This window comes from Rattus norvegicus, chromosome X, assembly GCF_021556685.1.
Source record: "Rattus norvegicus strain SHRSP/BbbUtx chromosome X, alternate assembly SHRSP_T2T, whole genome shotgun sequence".
Classification (NCBI taxonomy): domain Eukaryota; kingdom Metazoa; phylum Chordata; class Mammalia; order Rodentia; family Muridae; genus Rattus; species Rattus norvegicus.
The window spans coordinates 170621-198502 of NC_141554.1; positions in this window are offsets into that span (position 1 = coordinate 170621).

Below are 27882 nucleotides of genomic sequence, written 5' to 3' on the forward strand. Positions count from 1 at the left end.
AAACTAGATAAGAGTGATGAAGCTAAGAAGTGCAGTTTTTCTCTGTTTCCCAAAGGCCAATATTTTCCCTACAGACCTTTAATTGATTGAATAATGTACTTCATTTTTGTATCGTACTTTTCTTTATAGGAGACATTAAATGTATATATTCCTGAATATGTACTCAAAAATTCTGTTTTGCAATTCCATTTTTTGCAATGAATTAGCAATAAAGCCTGCCCAGCTATAGAGGGAATATAACAGTGTAAATATTGTGTACATAATTCAAATGATAATTCCCAAATCCTTATTTTATCCAGATATTATGAGACATCAGTAAACAAAGGACATCATGGACTATATAATGCAGATACCTAGTCCCATTAGATATCAGTTTTATAATATCTACCTTCCTGTGTTCTCAGCACCAGACTTAAGGGTTTTGGAGTTTTTACCAGGATTCTTTCTTCATGCCAAACACAAGAATCAGGAGGATGGGCAGGAAGAGGAATGGCTTGATGGCCAGAGAATCCTCAACTTCAATATGTTCATAATAACAGGAGGGAGTCTGGCTGGAATTGACATTTCCTGATTCCACTTTTTTTTACCTAGTTTCACAGAATCCATCCTAAAATTCAACCTAACCACATAGCTGTAGGAACCACCAAATACATACAAATATATATATATATATATATATATATATATATATATATATATATATATATATATATATATATAGAGAGAGAGAGAGAGAGAGAGAGAGAGAAATAGACAGATTGATAGATTAAGATAGAAAGATGGGGATAGAGATACATAGATAGATAGATAGATAGATAGATAGATAGGTAGATAGATAGAAAGAACAATCTGCCACAAAACTACATAACACTGATGACGCTAAGAAGTGCATGCTACCAGGAAATGGATCTAGATCTTTTTTGAGAGACCCAGGTAGAGCATGCCAATTACAGAAGTGAAGGTTATTGGCAAACCAGTGGAATGCAAACGAACCTCTTGTTAGTAAATTTGGAGAAAGGATTACCAGGACTGAATGGGCTTCAAGCACATAAGAACAACAATGCCAATGACCTATAATTTTCGGTTGCTAAACCAATAATCAAAGAATGTACATGGACACAACTATTGGGCCAACTGCATATGTAGCAGAGAATGGCCTGGTTATACGTCAATGGGAGGAGAAGCTCTGAGGCCTACCAAAGCTGGAACCCCAGGGGAGGGGAATCAGGGGGTGATGGAAAAGAGATGGTTATGAGGGGGAACACCTTTATAGAAGAACTGGTGGGGAAAGGAATAGGTTTCTTATGACTGGAAAACTGGGAAAGTGAATAATATTTGAAATGTGAACAAAAATATCTAATTTTTATAAGAGGAAAAATAAAAGTTTTACAAGCTGAACAGCAAAAGTGAGGAATCTCAATCCCACTTGAGAGGGAGAAGAAATGAACCTCAGGAGGGAAGAGTGAGGGACCTGGGTGAGAAAGGAGACAGTAATGGAAAGAGGGGAACATGGTCAGTTATTGGTGGAGAGTAGGATTGAAACCCTGAGTGTCAGCAGAATGAATGGAAACAGGCAACCTCAGGAGCTCAGGTGTTGGAGGTGGTTGGTGGCTCTAGAATATTCCAGAGACCTGAGAGGTAAGAGACTATCAGGACTCAGTGAAATGTCCGGGAGTGGGTAGAGGGAACTTGAAGAGTCTACCTCCATGAGGAAAAGAGATCATCAAGTGAGGGATAAGGTGGCCATCCACAAATCAATTCTCTGACACATATTTGTTCCTGTCCGAAAGAGCTTCAGGGACAAAACCAGAGAAAAGCCTGAGTAAAAGGAATCCCAGTGACCAGCCATATCTGGGAACCAAATTAAGTAGAGTCCCCCAAGGCCTGACACTATTACTCATGCTTTGCCATGTTCACAAAATGGAACTGACATGACTACCTTCTGAAATACCTAACAAGCAGCTGAAAGAGTCAGATGCAGACAATTACACTCAGTCAATGAACAGAAGCTGCTGAGCCCTGTGGTCAAACTAGGGAAAAGCTCGAGGAAGCTGAGGAGGGGAGCAACCCTGTAGGAAGACCAGCAGTGTTAACTAACCTGGACCACAGTGTTTTTTTTTTTTTTTCAGACACTGTGCCATCAATGAGGCATCATGCACCAGCTAATATGAGGCCTCTAAGAAAGGAGTTCTGTTTCTGGACACAACAAGAGAAGATGCACATAACAGTCAAGAGACTTGAGTTCCCAGGGAGTGTAGAGGGCTGGTAGACTAGGGGTGGAGTGGGAAACATCTTCATTCAGATGGGCTTGTGGGTAGTAGGTATGGGATGTAGAACAGTCAGAATATGGGCTGGGAGAGGGATGAGATCTGGATTGTAAAATTCTATTAAATAAATTTTAAAAAAGAAAAGGTAAACTAAAATAAACACTTTCTTTCCCAACTTTTTTTTTTTCCTTTTGGTCATGGTATTTCATAACAGCAATAGAAACTCTGGCTAAGACATGGTATTTTGGACAAAAGTGTGCAAATGCTAACTAGAGAAGGATGACATCTCTGTGGAGTCAAGTTGCATGATCTGATTCAAATGTCCTTATTCAGAGGTAGCAACTAACAGGGAATTTCTAAGACTAAGTTTTCTATCATGACAGTGAATCCTTTTTAATCCAACCATTATGGGATCCGTGATATCTGGAAACAAATCAAAAGACTGGGAATATAAAAGGAAAGTATCTTGGTGAAACATTCATGGAAGATTCCCACAAACTGGTTGATACTTATAAGTTCTTGTTATATGAGATAATAAAATGATCTTTTTTTTTTCGGAACTGTGGACCAAACACAGGGCCTTGCGCTTGCTAGGCAACCACTCTACCAATGAGCTAAATTCCCAAACCCAAAATTATCTATTTTTGCCCTAATAAATTGTGTGCCAACAGTTTGTTCCAATGAAACTTTAGACAAGAAAAACAAAGTTGTTACAAAGTGCTAGTTCTATTCAGACCTAAAACTGAAAGTTGTCTATGTGACAGGAAGCATAGGAGGAACACTTGTGAAAAAGAAGAAGAGTTTGTAGAAGACCTCATGCAGGGAAGTGCTTCATGCATTTGTAAAAAAAAAAAGTGTAAAGGTCCTGAACTTTCATATTGAGTGAAAGTTGTTGAAGAATATTTACAAGTGACTCTGAGTGGATTACATAAGCAGGTTTATTTAAAAATCCATGGTAAATACTAGAAAAAATGGCACCAAAGTGTAATAGAGAAGAAAAGAAAATAAAGTTGAATTTTGGTACAGGTTACAATATGGATATTTTTAACTTGAACATTCTGAAGGTTATTGGATGATTTAATGTGATGAATGACTCAGATAAACTAACAATATTGCACGACTCTTTAATGAAATTGCTCTATACTGAGAACACAACAATTATCTGTGACAAAAATCTATTCAATTATGGTTATATTCTTTAATATTTCTTTTTGAAAACATTCATTTAATTAAATAAAATTCAATAAGGAAGCAAAGATAACCCTTTTCATCTCTGACATATCCAATCTCTAAACAGGGGTATAGTGCATGAAACTTCATACAGCATTTGCCTACTCCAGGTATCATTAATTTAAAATAATAAGCATAGCAGTGTATCATATTTGTAGTCATTTGTTACTAAGATCTAATAATCTTCTCAGAAAGACCTCCAATAAAACAATCTAAAATAACTTGCCCATGTAAATATTAAAAATCTTAAATATGAAGCTTGCTTATCTTTTTCACAACATATAAACCATTTGTTATTATTTCATTTTTACATATGACTTTTAGTCACTCTACCCTTCTGATTTTGATATATGCCAAGCTTCACAAGGAGGAGACTGAACGCTTCTCAGCAGTCCTCATTTTTCCTCCCATTTTCCACTGCATCTGGGCCATATTACAATCAATGAAATTAATATTTTAAATAAATGATAATGGGATGCAAATGTAGATTTTGATATTTCATACAATGAAACAAATAAAAAGAGGCAATAAACAACCAGGTGCAGATTTTGCTTTTATATGAAATCAATAAGTTAATAATACCTTATAATATCAACACTAATTCATATTGAGTCAATGCTGAAATATATGTGACAATTTTTGTGAAAAGATTAAGTAACTTTTCTGTATCTTTGTAAAAACAATTGGACATATTCAACAAAGAAGTGTAGGCTCAGTTATTTTGTAGAAATAATTAAAAAAAACACTCCTCAAAATATTCTAATAGGTAGATCTAGAACACAAGTTTAATTCTCAGGCTCCAGATAACCAGCTCACATAGTGCTGAGCACTAGCCTTCCCTGTGCATATACAATTTTAATTTCCATAGGAAATAATTTTTTTAAAATCACAAAAGCTATATTTACTTAACAGTAAGATTGTAGAAGAGGAAGATTACTTTTTCCATTTTTATTAAATTGGGTATTTATTTGCATTTCAATTGTTTTTATCTTTCCTGTCCACACACCTAACCTCTTCCCCTCACCTTTTATTGTGGTTGTCCCCTACATATTGTTATCCCCTTCCTTACTGTCCCAGACAACCAAATATCAAAACTTTTATAATTGGTTAGAGAGCCAAATCAAGAATTCTCAACTGAGGTATCTCAATAGCTGAGAAAGACATCAAGAAATGTTCAGCATCCATAGTTCTCAGAAAAAGGCAAATCAAAATGAGCCAGAGATTCTATATTACACAAATCAGAATGACTAAGATAAAAAAACAGATGCAGTAGCAGAGTAGGCTACGATGTAGACAAAGTGGAACACTACTCCACTTGGATATCAATGTGGAGGTTCAGAGAAAATTGTAAATAGCTTTACCTGAAGACCCAGCTTTACCACTCACTTCAACACATATACACAAACTTGATCCACATACAACAAGGACATGTGGTTGAACAGGTTGACAGCAGCCTTACTTAAAATAGTCGAAGGCTGGAAACAAGCGTGATTTACCTCAACTCCACTGAGGAATAAATAGAGAAAACAAATGTGCTTTTTTTAAACAAAGGAACACTACTCCGGTATTAAAAATGAGGACACCAAGAACTTTGTAGGCAAAGGGATGTAGCTGGAAATTAGTGAAGTAACAGAGATCAAAAAGGAAATAACATGGGATGAACTTAGTGACAAATCGATTTTAACCCCATATCTCAGAAGGCCTACTATACAGAGCATTTATCATATGAAGGGTAACATGTTAGAAGGTCAAATTGCTGATGCTTGCAACCAACTTAGAAGGGAGAACAAAATAATCATGAAAGGCAGAGGGATGGCGGGTAGAGAATGATGAACAAAGTGAGGTTAGTTGCAACAATGAAAAGAGACATGAGAGGATTCCAGCGGAAAAGTGGAATAAATGACAATAAGCATCAGTGTTGGGTGGTGAACTTGGGTATCCCCAGGAAAGTCCCAGGTGCCAGGGATGCAAGAGGTTCCGATAAACCTAATGGGATGATGGTAGTTGAAATACCAAGCAGCAAAGTGATAGAACCACTAGAGACTGCCTCCTGTAGCTAGGCATGCCCCCCCAGTGAAGGAATGGTGCTGCACACACAGTTCAAAATCTTTATCCTATAAATATCCAAGGCCTCAAAAAACGCAAACACAAAAACAGAGCAAAGACTGAAGGAAAGGCCCTTTAGAGACCACCCCACCATAAGAACAATTTCATCCACAGACTGTAAATCCTGGCCCTATTCCTGATTTCAAGATGTGCTTGCAGTTAAGATCGTAATAGGTCTGTCCTCTGAGGGGCTCTGCCATCACCTGACCATTTGACAGAACCTGAGAGCCAGAAAAGAAGAGTTAGGGGAATGCCTGAAGGATCTGAAGGGGATTGAGCCTAAAATGAATAACAACAGGATCACTAAGTTTACACTTTCGAGGCTCAGGAAATTTATTACCAAATAGAATATACTTGGGTCAGTCAAAGGGTTCTGCTACATAGGTCGTAGAGCATATGGAGAAGACAACTGCCTCATTTGCCATATCTGGGAAGGGAGTCAATTGGTCCTGTGGAGACATCATATCCCAGAGAAGGGGGATGTTGGAGGGCTAAAGTGAAGTGGCAAGGAGATGGGGGAGCACCATATTAGAAACGCAAAGGACCAGAATGGGGATTCAAGAAAAATACCAGTTTGAGCAATGACATTCAAAATATATAAAAAAAGAAGAGATTATTTTACACACATAGTGTTTATAAGATATTTATGTTTACAATAGAGATGTTCACATCTGTTCTCCTTAAGGATTATATATTCATTATCTGTACTGTTTCAGGTTTACTGAAAGTTGAAATCCGTAATTTTCATAAATTACTTAGTATTGACATTTCACAAAGATAAACAAAATTAAAGTTTTATCTTTTGTCCTTATAGCTATAAATCTTTAGTTACCTTGATGTTAAATTAAAAAACAAACAAACATATTTTGTATTTCTGTCCCATTAGGTTTCCATTCCATGCCTCAAATGTCTCTCAGTCTTTGCTGTACTTGTCTATATTCCCTCCATTGTCACCCTCTGTTTCTTCACATTCGACATTCCTGTTCCTGACTGTGTCCCTCAGCAATCCATAAGTACATTTGTACTTCCCAAAATGGAGACAGTCTGGACCATGTCCCTTGACACTTACACTAAACTGTTCATACACATACACAGTTTGGAGAATTAACATTCAGATTATAGCGAATTTGTATCCCATTTTTCTTTTTGATCTGGATTACCTCATCTATGATGACTTTTACAAGATCCATTCCTGTCCTGAAAATTCCATGCTTTCCTTATTCCGATCAGTAAAAGCATCCGTTATCTTTATGTCTTCATTTGTTAAGGAAGTACTTGAATATTTCCACATTATGAAGGGTCTCTATATAGGATGAATCAACATTTGGATTTATACCCTCGAGTTATATCACTAGGCGTATCCATTTCCATATTCCTGAAGAAACATCATATTGATTTCAAAATTTGTTATAGAATTTTGCCTTCCCACCAGGAGAATAGGAATGCTCCCCTCTCTCGATAATACAGTAAAGATAAGTTGGCTCATGTGTTATTAACCAAGGTTTTCTGAAATGATGAAAAAAATCTCAGAATAATTTTGTTTTGCATTTCCATAATGTATATGGATGATACATATTTGCCATTAGATTCTTATTGATTTCAGTTCTTCAATTGTGAATTTTTTGTTTAGATATGTAGCCCAATTTAATTCAATTTCCTTGATATATAGTTCTTTAGTTTTTTATTTTGGTTTATAGAAGCTCATTGCTCAACGTGTACATGTAACCAATGCTTAGTATTTTTGAAAATAGCCACTTTAATTTAAATATGCTAAGGTCAAATCATAAAATGTGCTCCCATTAAACTCACAGAATTGGCAGATCTGTTGTAGCTAAGAAAATTCATTAAGGTCACTTTATGAAACATCCCTATATCAGAAAACATACTCTATGTACATAAAATTGTAGAATATACTTTAATTGTTTAATTTTTTGAGAATTTCCACCAAAGTATTTTGAGGACAATTTACCCATTTATTTTGTCAACATCACTCTATTTCTTTGAATCCTACTTTTCTGTAACTTCTACATTAAAATACTGTTTAATAATCCCATGATAATCCCTTACAAAAAATTTTTCAATCCTCCAACAAAAGACACTAACTGTCCACAGTGTGTCAGTTAGGAGGAACAGCTTTCAGGCATTTATACTGCATTCTGGACTGTGACTGGCTTGAAGCTGTGCAGGAAACCACAGCTGCTATGTCACATGAGAGTAGCACTTCTTGTATCCAGACGACGCTCTTTATGTCTGATCCCACCCACAATTTGGGCACCTACAGTCTCTTAGCACCTTGTTTCAGGATGGCTTTTTAGCCTTGGGGTATAACATGCATATCCAACTCATTATGGCTGAAATCAATAAAATGTAGACAACGATATAATGAATGAAAGGAAGAGGTCACTCCTGGAAAGTATTAACAAGATTGTCATAACCTCTGGCCTTGTTAGGTAATGAAAGGTTTGAATTAATGAAATGAAAGACAATATAGGAAACATGGAGAAAATACAGATTATTTAGATTTACAGTCCAAAATCTAGAATATATTTTAAAGCATTAGTGATTTACTGTGGGGAGCGGATGTAGCGGCAATCCCAAGATGGAGCCCGGGACTGCTGCAGAGTCTCAAGACTAGCACCTGCAATTAAGCCACGCCCAATCGTGAGAGCTGCGCAGGCGCACCATGACGATAGATCAGGCCATGTGACGTGGACCTATGAATGGAGGTCACGCAGACTGGACGGTTGAGGTGGTTGAGGGAGGATATAAGGGACTGGGCTCGGGGCTGGATGGAGACATTGTTCCTGCTTGCAGACAAAAGGGTTCCTGAATATACTGCTTTGAGAAGAATGTGGGGTGTCACTCCTTTCCTGCTGGTCGGGGTTGGAAGTGACAGTAAATACTAGATGTATTCGATTTATCAATATTAAATCAGCTCATTTTTTATAATTTAAGCAGCTCTATACTAAACAATTACATAGAATCGGTATTTAATTTCTCCCACCTCAAATATCATAGGACCACATGTATTCAGTTGAAAAGAAATGAATATACATTTAAATAGCATTTAAAGTGTCTAAGACTTTTTCATAAAGTAGAGAAAAGGATTGAATACATTAAAATTATATTTTTGAATCTGGTTTTATCTAACAATGACAAAGAATATAAGGAGAGAGAGTGAGACAATGGGACAATGAGGCAAAAGGGAAGGTAATGAAGAGGGAGAAAAAGTTACAGACGACTGACACAAAGAGAGGAAGAGAGAGTATTACACACTAATTTACACCTATACACACATATTCTCAATAAAATACTTGTAAACAGATTCAAGTCAACATTAAAAATAATCTTCAACCAGATAAGCTTTCTTCAAATCCCAGACATACAAGTTTGATTAGTCCTGGGGAAGCTGTAGGTATGGAGGATATAGTTCAACATAATAAAGGCAAGGTACAAGAAGCCTACCAAAATCATCTTGCTAAAGACAGAAAAATCAAATGCCGTTCCACTACAAGCAGGAGAAGACAAGCATATACACTGGTTTCATACCTATGTATTATAGTATTTGTAATTTTAGTTAGAACAATATGACAACTGAAGAAGATCCAGGGAATACAAATGAAAAACGAAGAAATCAAAATGTTCTCATTTGCAGATGTTGTGATACCATTTTAAAAACTCTAAAAATGTATCAGTCTCTTAAGACTGAGAAATAGGGTCATAAAAGCAGAACATCATACGAACACACAAAATTCCTTAGCTTTACTTTTTGCCAATACAAACCATACTGTGAGAAAATATGGGTAAAATTCTCCTCACAATAATCTGAAAATATAAAATTAAATATTGTGGATAAAAATATCTAAAATGCAAAGACCACTATGAATTAGATAGAAGTGATCCTGAATAGAGACAATTGTTCTCTAAAAGATTAAGTTTCTTAAAGTTGAAAATACATTCATAAAAAGTAGAATTCAAAGTGAATACTCAGAACACACTATCTTTACTGTTTTCCAATTTTAAGCAATGGGAGAAAAATCAGGGAAATATTCCACTTGAAAGACTCTTAAAATACATAACAAAATACCCTGGATTAGCAAAGTTATAAAGCATAGTATTAGTTAGAAGACATATGAAGTAATGATGATCCATCCAGAATATATATGGAAATGTTCCAGCTGATGTTCTGAAGGACCTTAAAGACTTGAATCAATCAAAGCTTTTATAGTTTTAAGTATAAGTAGATAATATAGTAATGTCAATTGTTAATTAATTAATAAAGCTAATGCAATAAATATTGATTAGAAAATTTTACTACAATAAATCACCCACTTATATGAAACTCAAGAATTTGACTATAATTATTCTACTATAGGACAGAGGACAACTTTAAAGTGTTAAGTGCTAACATGTCTAGGGAGATAATTTTAAAGAGAAACAAAGAGGGAGGAAAAATATCATGAGATTAAAAAAATGTAAGGGTTACATACACAGTGTGATGTTGTTGTCAGAGTGAATATTTCAAAGGATTGGAGCGTCCAGGATTTATTTATTGATTTAAAAGGTGAGGTTACATAGCAACAGGAGTCTAGACTATCAGATCAGATCTCCAGAAAATGCCAAATGTTCCTGTTAGTACTACTAATTTATAGTAATCATAAAAATGCCAAGGTGGGAAATTGAAGGTTTTTTTTCACCTCACAAGTTACAGTTCATAATGGAATACAAGAAAAGGACACACGGAAGCAGCATGAAAATTAAGAGGAACTCTGCTTACTAATCTGCTCAGCTACCTTTTCTCTATAACCTCCTCAGCTTACTAATGTTGGTACCATCCACAGTGGGCAATGTATCCATACATCATCTAGCCATCAAGAAAATGCAAAATACTGATGCCGACAAGCCAATCTGATGGAGTCAGTTGCTCAATAATGCATCATTTAGACAGCCACAATAAGCAATCACAGCAAGCCATAAAAGGAAAATAGAAAACTTAGCCAACAAAAGATAAGAGTACCCCTTCATGAATGGAATTTGAGGTCAAAAGTGAAGTTCTATATGAGGAAAAATTAGACGGATTATGCCAGAAATCACACTTTATTTAAAATAAAAAATGACAACAAGACAAAGCCACAAATAAAATATTGTGAAGTTTGACATTTTGAAACCTCTTCTGGAGATTGCAGGGTAGACTCAGGACATGGTTTTTGGTTGGCAACAACATTGACGATCCAGTGTTTTGGTGGAGGATTTTCCATCAGATGCCTTAGCTTTACTACAGATGCTAGGTCCAAATTACAAATCATAGTCAGTCAAGTGTTTGCCACATCTTGTGCTCCAAAGAAAAGGAGCAGTTCATTTAGTGATGATTTTGTGATGACTCTAACTCATATCAGAGTCATAGATATTGCCAGCATATAGAAAACCACAAGACCCGTTGTCAAACACGTATTCTCCGCATTGACCACAGTCACCATAGTAATATGAGTGGTGAGCTGTACAGTATGATTTGTTTCTGTTTTCTGTTTTTGCATCGTATAAACCTTGTTTCTTTGACAAACAGAGAAGATTCAAATAAAATAATGAATAATTTTTGCATTGAAAGCTATTGCTGGCTTGTAGTTGTAGTTGAAGATGAGAACCTCAAACAATCTTTACTCGATCTTCTTTTTTTAGAAATGGGGTTGATTTGCTTTTGCTTTTGCTTATTGTTACATTTTGTTGATTTTTTATTTTATTTTGTTTTCTTTTTCTTTTTATTCTTTTCTACATGCAGAGATCAATAATTGGTCGGAAGAATTTCAAGTACAAATTCAGATGGCCGGAAAAAGCCCAACCTTTCTGACAGGTCCACATTGTTGGTTATAGTATGTTTTTTTTTTTTTGTTTTGTTATGTTTTGTTTTGTTTTGTTTTTTCTTTTGCCTTTAATGTTACCCATTTCCAATTTCTTGGATCCTTTTATACTGGCATAATTAATACTACATATATATTATAATTATTTGAATTTCGACTCTGAAATTCTAACTGCTCTATCTCCCTTCCATAACCAGAGACATGGATTGAGTCTTGTATGGTCTCGTTTTGATTCTTAGATCGGGAATCTTCCTGCGAACACTGAAGGTCCTGTTCCCAAATTGATTCTCTATAGTTCAATAAAGAAGCTCTTGGCCAAGCAGTTGTGTGGATATCTAGTATTCCTGCAGTCAGGTTAGTAGACACAAGGGTGGAGAAAGGATTTAGTACTTCAGACGGAGTAAGAGCTACCAGTCATGTGAGACCTAGTATGGAGTGGCAATTGGTGTAGCAGGCAGGATGTTAGAAACACAGTAAGATGAGAGCATACTTGGGGTGGTGAGCAATGACTAATGTCAACTGAGCAACTGAGCTAGGGCAGATTTAGAGGTGTTGAGTAGGGAGTAAAAAGGGTAGCCTGCTGTTTGGTAGAGGCTTAAAAAAAACTGAAAATAGAGCTAAAACACATCAAAAGTTCCTCAGCGTATTTGGCTTTCAAGTGCATTCTAAGGGAACTTGATCAGCTCTGGTGGCTTGGTCTTCCTGGAGCTTAAAGGGAGGCAGTAGGAACAACCTCCTGCAGAGTCTTATGAGAGCAATCCATGACTATAATGAGCGTGTCCAAAGTCACCTAGACCATGAGAGTTAGAGCTGAACCACATGTATCTTTTGATTATAACCATTTCTTTTTTTGTGATCTTTTAGTGTTCCATTTGCTCAAAACTATTAGTGAAGAGGGTAAAATGATTCTAAAGGCTATTCTTGGTTGTCAACTATTCATCTGAGATTAATTAAACTCCAACGACAAAGGGAATATGTGTCGAATTTCTGCATAAGGGCAAGGTCAAATGTACTTCTTATATGGATCTTTGGAGTAGGATGTTGCATGTTTAACCTAGAACTTTATCAACATCTAATTGTTATATATATTTTTTCAGGCATCTGCAGATACATTCATTTGAGGAATGTATCCTTCTCACTGGAGACCATCGAGGGGACCTGAATATCAATAATAAACGTCACTTCAAGACATCAAAGCAAAATATCAAAGTGAGAATGGAATAAATTTATTAGGACAGTGTTTTGCAAACAACTTCTTTCACAAACAGTCCTGGAAGGAGAGCTCTGAAATTTTGCATTTCATATTTGACTTTGCTGGTCCTCTGACAGAATCAACTCACAACTTTTTGGGACTTTATGGGCAATTAAACACTACAAACAGAGCTGAATGCATCATATGCTCTGCCGTCTGTGTTAATATGGGTACAGTGAAGAACAACTATAATAAATCTATTCATCTGTTTTTCAAACAGCATCCTCATACAATTGTGGACTTCTGTGGGTTGTAGGATGGCTGAGAGCTGCAAATGCAGAAGTGGGATGGTACATGCTTTGGGTGTGAAAGGCCTGTGTGTAGATCATAAACAACTTCACAATATTCATTCCTTTAATAATTACTAGGAAGTGGACTTCTGTAAAATGACTTCAGCAGATCAGCATGGTAGAGAAACAGTAACTGATTCTCTGTAGATTTAAATGCATTGGATTGTGGAACATAGACTTAGAGGTAGAGACATGTCAGCACATGAAGACTGAATAATCAAACCTCTGTTGCCCCTTAAATTTCCCTACCACAATTTTTGAGGCAAACAGCAACCGATTTTTGCACTGAGTAATAGAATAAAAGCCAATTTGTTGAAAATGTCAATCATAAGAAAATGCTGACATCTTCTGTGACGCACATCAACTCTCTGCCTGGCTTCAGGATGGCTGAATGTCTCCTGTCAGCATGGGCTTTTACTGCCACCCCTTTTATAAGTGCAGAGCTCCAATCTGCTTCAGGCACATCATCAGCTCCCCATTCTGTTGCAGGTAGATTAGATCACTGTGTCTGCCTATGCATTCTTTCTCTACATATAAAGACCCAAGGAACTATTCTCACTCCAGTGAGCTTTTGTAAGTAATCTCGAATCCCATTGGTGTTGTTAGTAGATGTAATGTCTTCAAATCTCAGAAGACCATGTTTGCAAAGGAGTTGATTGAGGAAGTCTTGGATATTTCTGTAATAGGGGCAATTGGGATTGATGAACAGGACTGCCTTCCCACACAAGATCTTCCAGTTCACATACACATGAGCCATGCTGACAGGGTGCATCTTCCCAGAAAAGAATGTTGAGTTGAAGATACTGGTCTGTTTGAGAATGGCAATCCCTATGTATTCTTAACCATGCATTCTATTTGAATCCCCATAGAAAACATGGAAGAAAGAAGCGTTTACCTTTCCTGCTTGCAGTCACATTGCTACCAAACCCTCACAGACATTAGAACCTACATACTGAAGATTTATCCATATACCAATGACCAGATGAGACATCTAGCCTATTGGACTAATAAACTAATGAAACATTCTAGGACTTTACAAATAGTCAGCCATTGTTAAATTATGTGGTCCATAGTCTGTGATCATTGTGACTAGTCTGATTCCTCTGTAGAGAGATATTCATCCTTTAGTATCTGTTGGGGAACAACAACTACTACACCAGGTATCTATAGAAGACCTTCTACAGCAGTTTGTCTCTAGTAAGATTTTCAGCTCAGTTACAAATTTCCAATGGCCACATTCCTTTAATCTGATTTTCATATGATTCTTTGATACAGTCATTCTTATTTTCTATAGTTCTTGGCAAGAGAATTAAAATAGCAATAATAACCTATCAATGAAATGCACAGTAATTTATTTGCATGAGTGCATCAGAGAGAAGGATTATAGGATAAACAAGAATTGGAAAACAAGATGTCTTTCCTTCTGAGGACCAAGACCATGAAACCTGAACTAAATAAAATCTGAGAAAAGTCTGAAGTTTGGTCTTTCCTTCAATCATGGGGCTCCTAGTGAAGGAGCTCAGGTCTCAAGAGTTGGCAAAAATTACCTTTATTGCTGAGTCAGGTCAACTGCTGAATACCTCATTCATGGACCTGAAGAAACTCTGTATCCTTCCTGCTATAATGTGTATATATCTACGTATCATTCATAGAATGGACACTTTACTGTTGGTTTGAAAGCAACAGTTTGTCCCTGGAGAGACACAGATTTCTTCTTTAACACATTATTTCACAGGCTAATGGTGGGTCTCATAAGTTCATTCTGGGAGTTGCTTTACAGTAATCATTCATTTATCTGGAAGAAACACTTTTTAATGTTGTGAGATCTACTAGAACAATATCAACCATAATTTTCCCTTCCCAGTTTAGTACTGAATCATACTCCACTAAAGGTCTGTGGTCTCTGATGAAGGCAGCATCTCCCCAGACTAGACTGAATATTGCTCTTGGCACTGCATTTATGATACATCAATGTAATTTCCTTACCACTTTCATCATGAGGAGATTTTTTTTAATTCTTCATTTCATCTAATGGGTCTAATCTACATCGTCACCCAGGATGAGATTTGAGAGTTTTGCTAAAAAAAATTAAAAATTAAAGAAATAAAAGAAAGGAAAACTGCAAGCTTATCTCACCAATTGACTGAGAAATCTAAAATGTTAGTCAGTGTAAATAGTAGTGGAAAGACTGAGATGTTGAAATCTCAACTAGAAGCACTTCTTTCTCCCAGACATTAGTATAAGAAACAAACTGCACTATTGGCATCCAAAGCATAGAGAAGTTTACACTGACCAGAGGACACAATACTTGTCTTCCCCTTCTTACTTAGGACTTTTTTATAATTGACAGAATGAATGAATGCCATGAGCTCTCAAGAAAACATCTGTTATCTTCCAAACACTTGGCTTTTGGAATAAAGAAATGAATGATATAAAATCTCTGACTTCCAGAAGCCATAAGAACTGAGAAGTCTAGATGCTTCTGAGAGGCTCGCAGCTCTTGATGTGGAAGACTCAGGTCAAGGCTATCTCTTCCGCATTCCCATTCAATCTATACCAAGGTCTCACTGAGTTTTCCCAAGGACCATGTATTTCTTCCTTTTTTTTTTAGACCAAGACAGAAGACCAACTTCCTTCTCCCCTTCTCTTATCTTTTCATGTTCTTCGTTATCCCTCTCAAATGGCTGTTTACTCTGAATTACAGGATTATTTGTAAACGCTAGAGGTCCTGAAGTAATATCTGAAAGGGAGTTTCATTCACAACAACACTTGGGACATCGCAGAAAAAGCTAGGGATCTCCAGGTTAAAATAGAGTATTCAAGGAGGGCGTAATGATGATGTCACTGACACCATCCATAGACTAAATGCTGAACAGCTTTCCTTACATGGACCAGATACAAGGGTGACATTTCCTGGTATGTCTCCTGTGACACATTGGAAACCTTTAGGAACTCCATCTCTCTAAAGCTGCAAACTGTTCTTTGCTTCATTATTGGTTACATGCTCTGAATGGTGAAATTTGGTCAGGGACTTGGCATGGATAGAAAAGATTTAGGAACATGGGATATTAGAGATTCTCCTAGATAATATTTTGTCCCCAGGTTAATTACTATGAAATAAAGTTCAATTTCTATGATATCTCTGTCCTCCAAAGGTCAGTATTTTCTCTACAGACCCTTAGTTGAATGAATATTGTATTTCACTTCTTATTGTATATTCCTTGATAGGTGATTTTATAAATGTTGCTGAATGTGTACTCAAAAATTCGCATTTCCACTTCCATTTTTTTGCAATGATTTCTCAACAAAGGCGCACAGCTACAGACTGAGTATAACAGTGTAAATATGGTGTACCGACATGAAATGATAAACTTTGAAATCCTATTCTATCCAAAATTTCCAGATATCAGTAAAGCAAAGGACCACATGGAGCATAGAATTCTCTTCTTTAGTTGCTTTTGATATCATCTGCAATATCTACATTCCAGTGTCTCACGGTCATATTTAAGGGTTTAGGATGTTTTACCATGATCCTTTCTTAAGACCAAACATAAGATAGAGGAGGATGGGCAGAAAGAAGAATGGCTTCTGGACCAGTGAAACCTCAACTTCAATATGTTCATAAGAACAGGAGAGAGTCTATCTTGCAATGCCTTTGTGGATTCTACCTTCTTCACCTAGTTGTGCATAATCCATGTTAAAATTCCACCTAACTTCATACTGTAGGAGTCACCAAAAATACATTTATATATATATATATATATTTGCCACCAAGAAACCGGATGTAGATAGATCCTGAGGGACACAGCTAGAGCATGTCAAATACAGAAGTGAATGCTAGTTGCAAAGCAGTGAACTGAAAACTGCCCTCTTGTTGGTAGATTTTGAGAAAGGATTGCAAGAGTTGAAGTTGCTTTCAACACCATAAGAACAACTTTGCCAATGAACCAGAGCTTCCTGGTACTAGTACAATATTCAAAGACTTTACATGGACAGACCAATAGCCCTAAATGAATATGTGGCAGAGAATGGCATTGATGGGCACCAATGGAAGGAGAAGGCCTTGATACAACCTAGGATTATCTTCTAGTTCATGGGATTTTCAAGGGACAGAAAGTGTGGTTAAAGAAGGGATAGTGAATATGTAGGGATGTTATGTGAAGGAAAATGAGAAAGAAAATATTATTTTACATGTAAATATCGAAATATCCAGTTTAAGAAACCACTAAAATTTCCCAAAAAGTAAATAAAAGAATGATATAAATGATAAGAATACTGTCACCTAATCATGCCTATTGACTCAGAAATCTAAAGTGTTATTCAGAGTAATACTAGTGGAAAGACAGAGATGATGAAGTCTCAACTAGAAGCACTTCTCTCTCCCAAATATCAGAGTCAGATAGAAACTGCACTTTTGGAATAGAAAGCATGGAGGAGTTTACTCTGAGCTGAGGACACAATACTTGCCTTTCCATTCTTCTGTGGGACCTTTTTCATTTGGACAAAAAGAATGAAGGCCATGAGCTCTCACGGAAAAACTGTGCCATTCCCAACACGTTCCTTTTGGAATAAAGAAATGAATGATATAAACTCTATGCTTTCCAGGAACCATAAGAACAGAGATATCCAGATGCATCTGAGAGGACCCCAGCTCCTGAATCCCATATGTGGAAGGCTAAGATCAATGTTTTCTGTTCAGCAATAGCACTCAACCCTTGCCAAGGAGTCACTGAGCTTTCCCAAGCACACATCTTTCTTCCTTTTTTTAGACCAAGACAGAAAGGCATCTTCCTTCTCCCCATTTCTGATCTCTTCATCCTCTTTGTTTTCACTCCCTAATAGCTGTTTACACTGAATTAGATGACAATTACTAAACCTTAGAGGTTCTGAAGGAATACCTGAGAGGCAGATGCAATCATGACAAAACTTGTGACATCACAGAAGAAGATAAAGCTCTCCAGCTTGCAAGAGATTTTTCAGGCAGATCCTCATCATGATGTCATTGAGAACTGCCAGGCCCTACTGACTAAACAGCTTTCCTTACATTGACTAGATTTGAGGGTGCCCTTTCCTGGTATGTCTCCTGAGATTCAGTGGAAACCTTTATGTACTCCATCTCTCTAAAGAATATGTTATTCAAGGGCTTGGAATGGATAGAAAAGATCTTGTAACATGGAGCAGAGGAGATTCTTCTGAATAATAATTTTTTATTCCCAGGTACTTTTCATGAAATACAGTTCAATTTTGTAGGTTTTCTCTGTTTCCCAATGGCAAGTTTTTCCCAACAGACCTTCAATTGAATGAATACTGTATTTTACTTTCTTATTGTACATTCCTCGATATGGGACTTTATAAATATTGCTGAATGTGTACTCAAAATTTCTGTTTTCAAATTCCATTTTCTGCAATGATTTTGGCAGGGATGACATCTCTGTGGATTCAAGTTGCATGATCTGATTCAAACGTCCTTATTCAAGAGGTAGCAACTAACAGGGAATTTCTAAGACTAAGTTTACTATCATGACATAGTGAACCCTTTTTAGTCCAACCATTATGGGATCCGTGATATCTGGAAACAAATCAAAAGACTGGGATTATTAAAAGGGAAGAATCTTGCTGAAACATTCATGGAGAAATGAAATTCATATCTATTAGATTACCACAAAGAGGTTGAGCCTTCTGATTGCTGCCTGCTACCCAACACAATCCATATTATCTTTTATTCATTCCAAAGTAATAATAGATTAATGAATAAGACTCTATATAGAGAGAAAGTTTGAATTTAATTTGAACTTAAGTCCAAAGATATTACTGTTTGTATGGGAGTGTTTTGTTTACTACATATATTATAAAAAGAATTTGTGTAAGAATTTCAATTGGAATTGCTTGGAAAAGTTTCTGTAGCTTGCAGGAATGGTTTACCTTTAATGAGTTTACTGTAGCAGTGAATTCCATTTTTTATATCATTGTTTTTTCTACATCTACTGATGGAAATGACAATAGTTAGATTAATTTTCACACACTTGGAAAAATTTCACTTACAAAAGGAAACGATTATTGAAGAACTTCAGGAATAATCTTTCTCACTACTTATGGACTTCTTCATGTACGCTGGTATTGGCTTTTGGAAAAAGAAAGGAAAATTCATTTTTGCATGTCTCAAGTTAGCAAAAGTTTTATAGAAAAAAGGCATTCTACTCTAATTAAAGGAGATATTTATCTAATGGAAAATAAGTTTTAAAAGAATTTCAAAGGATAGCATTTGGGTTCTTTTTAAACTGTCGTACAAGAAAAAAATTCAGTTTGGTTATTTTGTTTTTTAATGTACAAATGAGTACTAATATAAGGGTAAAATTTTGTGACATAGAAATACTACATACACAATAGCCATCCCATCAAATTACTCTTGTTAATTGTGATTTTGCATTCCCTTGCAATTCAGAATGAGTATCTTAATTTTTTTTTGCATTTTGCCAATGGGGATTTCTCATTTTCTCAAATAACATGCTCTTACATTTTTATCTCAAAATATTTACAATCAATTTTGCAAAAATATATGTACTACAGAGTTTCTTTATGCATGTACTTAATATCAAAATATATCATATAAACTTTACCTATTGTAATTCCATTCACCATGGCACAACAGATTTATTCTGGTTCTACATGTTTGACAAATAAACCTGCACACAAATGGTTGTTGCTATCACAGAGCAGACAAAAATTTGGCAACATAGAATGTTGCAATAAAAATCAATCAATTAGAATTAAAGCAGTAAGTCAGGTAGAAAATTAAAGCTTTATAGCTTGAAAACAGTTCTGACCAACAAAACTTCACACGTGTGAGCTTTGAAATTTAAATACAATATATTGTATGGCAATATGAACCCAGTCTAAAACGATCATCCTTATGTCCTTTTAGAAGATCTAAAATATTTATAGTATTCTTTTGAATGTATAAGGCATTTTATATTTTATAGTGAGTGTTTTCTCAGAGGCACTTGTCTCTTTACATTCTTATTTGATTTATGATTAGATAATGGAGAGCCAGTATTCCATCTCAGACAGTAAGACTTTAGATGCTGTATTCCATCACTATACCACAGCACTTTTAAAATTTTTTTAAATGATTTCAATTCGTAATATTATTCTAATTGTGAAAGTCTTATACAGAAACAGTACTGCTTCATGTAAGGAATTAAAATAATATGATTTCATTCAATCAATTAATAATTTTATATTTTCACAGTTTAAAAAGCTGTTTGTATGTGACTGAAAATACATGGAAGATACATGTATCCCAACACTGACCCAATACTCTCTATTGCTGTCTTATCCCATAAAAATCTTTCTGATAGTGGTTTAAGCTATGTTGGAAGATATGCCAATTCTTCTTAACCAATAAAACCAATAATACCAACTGTCTATTTTTCTTTCCAATGAGTTTGTGTGTTCATATAAGAAAATGGAACTATTATTTCAATTACTTTCCTTAAAAAACATGAAATGCTATAGTCTGCTGACCCTTGTCTTACACACATAATGAAGATTCTTGAATCTTTTAACTTAAGCCATCATCTAGAAGCTCTCATTTCTTTGAGGTTAGCCTCCTGTTCCTTTCTCACTCATGTCCTTCTTTTTTAATTGGATATTTTATGTATTTACATTTCAAATGTTATAGCCTTCCTGGTTCCTCTCTTTCCCATCCACCCTCCCCATGCTTCTGTGAGTTTGCTGCCAATCCTGCCTGTCCACTCACACCTCAACACTCTGGCCTTCCCCTACACTAGGGAAACCAGACTTCTGAGGACCCAGGCCTTTCCTCCTATTGATGCCGGAAAATGACATCCTCTTCTACATATGAGGCTGAAGTCATGGATGCCTCCATGTGTACTCTTTGATTGGTATTTAGTCCCTCACTTCCTTCATTCACTGGACAACAGCTTATTATGATTCAATGCTGACAGTGCTGTCCTTGCAGCAGGAAAACAATGGTCAGTGAGCCTGAACCTCAGGAAGCTGAATGTTCACACAAATGCATGAACACATGCAACCAGAGCTTGATTCACACTGAAAAAAAAACATGCAAATATTTTCCACATATTGTGCAGTGAACACTTGCTATGGGTTTCAGTGCTGTTTCAAAAGACTATTGCCAATATTACTCGGTGGCCAGCTCCATGAGTGAGTGGGTCATCATTTATTTTAGATTATTTATTTAGTGTTGAATATTGAGAGCCTCAGACAAATTACTTCCAGCAGATCTTATACACAATCATGGTTCTTTATTTCTTTTTTTTTTTTTTTGTTTTGTTTTGTTTTGTTTGGTTTGGTTTGGTTTGGTATCAAAATATATACAGCAAAAAACTTAGCATTTTACCACTTTTGGTATAGTGCTCAGAATCTCTGGTGTGTGCCTGTCACTCCCTCTCTGACCCAGATCTCTTTGAATTTATGGAGCTGAGATGCCATGCATTTTACACATAGTAACCATCTTCCTTCTCTCTCCTCCCAGACGCCAAACCTCCTGCTTCTTACCACTGTTGATAAAAAACTTTATATTCATTGATATATGCAGCACCAGAAAATATCCGTCATTTTGCTGTTAACTTAGCATCCTCAGGTTCCTTCCATGTAGCATACGTCAAATGCCTGAGTGATATTACACCCCAAGGATAGCCCACAGCTCATAATTCTTCAAGATAAACTTAATTTTTTCCAAATATCAATATTTGCTGACGACGCTTAAAAGCTTAACATCCCTGTAGCCCTCCAGCAACCAGAGGTAAAAGAAAGGATGGGGGGTATTGTGGATTGTGGGTGGTGGCCCTGTTTAGAAAAGTTCATTGGAGCAACTCCCATCTGTGTTTTCTGGAAAGCAAAATTTTTGTTCTCAAGTTGGAATACGTAGCTTGTTCCATTAGCAACATTTCATGAATACACTATTAGTTCAGTTCTGTAGAGTTGTCATAACAAACAGGAAACAGCAGCAGTGGCACAACCTAGTAGGACAGCCAGGCTTCTGTCAGTAACCTGGACAGAGAGAAGTTCTATGCTGTGGTTCTCTCAGGGAATTGAAGATCAGCAGAGACTCAAGATCCACAAACATTGTTGCTGCTGCTTTATTTGTTTCTCTAAGTCTGCATAGCCAGATTTCAATTGGAACAATATAAGATGTTGGCAATGTTTGTTGCTGCTACAAATATATTACTGTAGCTGAGAAATCCTGTGCATCATTTTCTCCTCAGAGGGATAGAGGGTATTCCAATCATTTACACCTATTGCTGCTAATGATGAAATGGGTAATTCAATATGTGATGAGAGGAGAAAAATCAAGACAGTGTAGATCCTTTGACCATGTTTCCAATATAAAAAGTTTAAAAACACTTACAATCTATGATCTGTAATGGTACTGCAAACCTTAAAACCACCTCAAAAGCAGTAACTTATTCTTACCCTTGTATTAAATAAAATACAGTTAGTTAGAAAAAGGTGAATATGTAAGCCTGATGGTGCCTTTGGTCAAAATGATAATTATCAAAACTATGATTTCAAGCAAGTTTATAAAATAATGTTTGTAAGACATGAGGCTCTTCTGTTAATTCTCCTATTATGTGTGGTTAAAGGCACATGCCATCTAGTTGTAGGGATAAGGAATGACTTATTTTTGGAGAAAGTGTATGATTGAGTTAGAGTAGCAAAGGACATCATTTTAATCCCCAAGTACATAGAAGTCAGATTGGTAGAACCATCATCATGTTAAACCAGCAGAAATGAGTACTCAGTCAGAGCCATTTAGCAATAACATCATTTTACTCTTATTTGGCTAAACCATATACGTCATGCCTAGGCAAATTCTTTTAAAGCAAGGATTTTGCTTTGTAAAAGCATGTATGTATGTAGGTATAGATGTATGTTTGTATGTATGTATGTATGTATGTATGTATGTATGTGTATATTTGTATATATGTGTATGTGTACATAAGGACATATGTTTATATTTTGTATACTTGTTTATATATGTGTATATGTATATATGTGTATGTGGCCACATGAGTATATATATATATATATATATATATATATATATATATATTTTTTTTTGTATGTGAATTTGTGTATATATATGTAACATACAAATACACTCTATTTTCTAATATTATGAAATTTTTCTCATATATTCATCAGGACTCAAGAATTTTAAAAGCTGCTTCATTAATTTTGATTCATTTTAAAGTACTGCTCAGAAAATAGATTCAATATGGGTCATTAATTTTTTTGCTATCAAATTTTTTATCTTTTTCATAAAAACACAAATATTTACTTTAGTTATGTGACTGTATATATGTTTTAGCATGAGACATAACTAATTAGCTTTTCCAGCATGTGATATAATTTCAGGATACTACTAGACCTATGTGAGGTAGAAACTATATCAAATGACTTCAATATGTGATAGATCAGAGTGATAGATAGAAAGATATATGGATATATAGATACATACATACATTCATGCATGCATAGTTACATTGATGAAAGATCACAGATGATAAGTAGACAAATATCACAAACTCAGAATCATCAATTATGAAATAATTAGTACTGAAAGATTAAAATATCTACTAATATGGAGCAAAATTTTAAATGTGAATTTTGTTCATATTTTAATACCTCAGGGAGATATGTCAGACATAATCTTTAAAATAAAATGTCTTTTTGACACTTCCACCCAGGTAGATAAAAACATGAAATACTTAACCTCATTTACATCAATCTGTCAAATTATTCCATCATATTGTCTTTGTTCCTTAAATGCATAACATCATACTTTTTATCCCTGTTCAAATCAACCGTCAATTTACACCCTGCTCTGAATTCTACCTCAAATCCTATCACTATATAAGTCTCTAATAGATCCTCATATGCTATCATGAAAATTATTCATGATGAATCACTTTTAATCTTTACTAACATTGCTCTCGTAGAGGTAACTATTATTTCTCTGTCACAAATGTGATCACTATCCCCTTCTCTGTTTTCAGTACTATTTTCAACATCAATCATTTTTTAAATGCTCGTTATATGAGATAATAAAATGATCTTTTTATTTTTTTCGGAGCTGGGGACCGAACCCAGGGCCTTGAGCTTGCTAGGCAAGCACTCTCCCAATTAGCTAAACCCCCAAAACCAAAATGATCTATTTTTCCCCTAGTAAATTATGTACCAACAGTTTGTTCCAATGAAATTTTAGACAAGAAAAACAAAGTTGTTACAAAGTGCTGGTTCTTCTCAGACCTAAAACTGAAAGCTGTCTATGTGACAGTAAGCATAGGAGGAACACTTGTGGAAAAGAAGAAGAGTTTGTAGAAGACCTCATGCAGGGAAGTGCTTCATGCAATTGTAAAAAAAAAAGTGTAAAAGACCTGAACTTTCATATTGAGTGAAAGTTGTTGAAGAATATTTACAAGTGACTCTGAGTGGATTACATAAGCAGGTTTATTTATAAATCCATGGTAAATACTAGAAAAAATGGCATCAATGTGTAATAGAGCAGAAAAGAAAATAAAGTTGAAATTTGGTACATGTTACAATATAGATGTTGATAACTTGAACATGCTGAAGGTTATTGGATGATTTAATGTGATGAATGGCTCAGATAAACTAACAATATGCATGACTCTTTAATGAAATAACTCTATACTGAGAACAAAACAATAATCTGTTCAGTTATGGTTATATATTCTTTAATATTTCTTTTTTAAAACATTCATTTATTTAAATAAATTCAATAAGGAACCGAAGATAACCCTTTTCATCTTTGGTATATCCAATCTTTAAACAGACAGGAGTATAGTGGATGAAACTTCTTCCAGCATGTGCCTAATCCATGTATTATTAATTTAAAATAATAAACATAGCACAGTATCATATTTGTGGGCATTTGTTACTAAGAACTAATAATCTCCTCAGAAAGACCTCCAATAAAACCAATCTAAAGTAACTTTCCCTTTAAATACTAAAAATCTTAAAGATGAAGCTTGCTTATCATTTTCATACATATACACAATTTGTAATAATTTCGTTTTTACATATGACTTTCAGTCACTCTACTTTTCTGATTTTGATATATGCCAAGCTTCACAAAGAGGAGATTGTATGCTTCTCAGCAGTCCTTAGCCACTATAAGGAGGTGTAGCCTTATTGGAGCAGGTATGGGGTTTGAGATCGCATATCTGTTCAAACCACATCAATAATCATCTGCATGTATGCCTGTTTGTCTAAGATGAGCTAGGACAATGTGTTCAGTCATTCAGGGAGGAGATTTTGGGTTGGTAGCATGTGAAGCAGGTACAGATTCATTTACAGATTTGGTGGAAGAAACAACCTTTAAGAGATGTAACAATTTTTAATAAATGCATACACATCTACACATTTGATGGATAAAGTAAAACTTCAACCACTTTGCGTACATGCTATTATTTGTTGAATGGCGTAACTCTTAACTTTATTATTTTCAAGCATTTCTTACATATTCCTGCAAAAGGAAGTAATATAAAAATGAAAATGTAATTATATTGTATTTTCTTCTAGCGTAATTATGAGTACATGTAAGAAAAAGCATCTCCCCAATATCTCACCATGATCAACTGCTTATAAATTTTGGATTTAATACGATGAATTGTTGTGAAGAACCCACACACATTTCTAACTAAGAAACTTGTTACAGATTAACAAGGTATAAGCAACCAGGGCAATTTTGCAAGCCAGTTTCTCTTACTGCAGTATGCAATATGCAGTTACAAAGAAAGAATCAATTACTTTATTGATTGTCTCAAAAGACAATCTTATGAAAATCTTAAAAGAATTATAAAACAAACGTTTATATGAAACAATTAGCCACTTCTTCATTGAATTCTCACAGTGCATATCTATTCACTATTTTTTTTTAACAAATCATATCATTAAGCTGATGGGGAAACACGTACAAGGAAGTAATCTTCAACTGATTACCAGTCCAGCTTTTGCAAGAAAGGCATGCTTATTGGTAGGAAAGGGGCTGCCCTTGTTCTTATTTCCTGAGCTTAGAAAAATCTGGAGATGGAGAGGAGTGACATGAGGACGTGTGGGATGGCTGCCAAGGAGGGGTGCAAACACTTGAGTGTAAAAAAAAAATGAAAATTAAAAAAAAAATCTTTGTTCTATACTCAAAATTGTGCTGCTTTGAACTCTAAAAGCAACTTTAACACATTCTACATGAAAACTTCTATACAAAAAAAATCTCTTTTAGGTAGAGGAAATGTTATATCCGATTTATTCTTCCACATCATTGCTTATCACCAAAGGGAGTCAGGACAGGAGTTTAAGCAGGACGGAAGTTTAATCAAGGCAGGAACCTACAGTCAAAAACTGGTGCAGGGAGAATAGATCGGATGCTGCTTACTAGTGTGAGTCACATGGCTTTGTCAGCCTCCTTTCTGACCCATGGACCCAGGACCATGAGCCAAGGATGATACCACCCATAATCCCTCCCAACACCCACCACTACTTAAGAAAACGCATTCCTGGCAAAAGACACTGTCATTAGAACCAAACAGCAACCAACAGACTGGGAAGGTCTTTACCAACCCTACATCTGAGAGATGGTTAATATCCAAAATGTACAAAGAACTCAAGAAGGTAGACACAAAAGAGTCAAATAAACCTACTAAAAATAGGGTACAAAGGTAAACATTCTCAGCTAAGTATTATCAAAGGGTCAAAAAGCACCCAAAGTCATGTTCGACATCCTTAGTCGTCAGGGAAATGCAAATCAAAATCACACTGAGATTACACCTCACACCAGTAAGAATGGGCTCAGACGACAAAAGGTTCTGGAGAGGATGTGGAGAAAGAGGAACACTCCTCCGTTTTTGGTGGGAATGAAACTTGGTACCACCACTCAGGAAGTCAGTCTGCATGTTCCTCAGAAAATTGGAAATTACACTCCCTAAGGATACAGCTATACCACTCCTGGGCGTATAACCAAAGATGGTCCAACATATAAAAAAGACACGTGATCCATTGTGTTGATAGCAGCCATATTTTTAATAGCTAGATTCTGGAAAGAACCAAGACGCCCTTCAAGAGAGGAATGGATAAAAAATGTGGTACATCTACAGAATGGAATACTACTCAACTATCAAAAACGACTTCATGAAATTCACGGGCAAATGAAATGAACTAGAAATATCATCCTGAGTGAGGACACTCAATCACAGAAAAACACACTTGGTATGTACTCACTGATAAATATATATTAGCCAAAGAGCTTGATTACTCAAGATGCAATCTACAGACCTCAGAAAGCTCAAGAAGAAGAATCAGCAAACTGCAGATGCACCCACTCCTTCTTAAAAAGGGAAAAAATGTAAATAGGAGTGATTATGGAAACAATGTTAGAGCAGCAACTGAAGGAAATGCCACTCAGAGCCTGGCACACATGGGTACATATATATATATATATATATATATATATGTATATGTATATGTATATGTATATGTATATGTATATGTATATGTATATGTATATGGATATGGATATGGATATGGATATGGATATGGATATGTGTATGTGTATGTGTATGTGTATGTGTATGTGTATGTGTCTGTGTCTGTGTATGTGTATATGTGTATATGTGTATATGTGTATATGTGTATATGTGTATATGTATATATGTATATATGTGTATATGTGTATATGTGTATATGTATATATGTATATATGTATATATGTGTATATGTGTATATGTGTATATGTGTATATGTGTATATGTGTATATGTGTATGTGTGTATGTGTGTATGTGTGTATATGTGTATATGTGTATATGTGTATATGTGTATA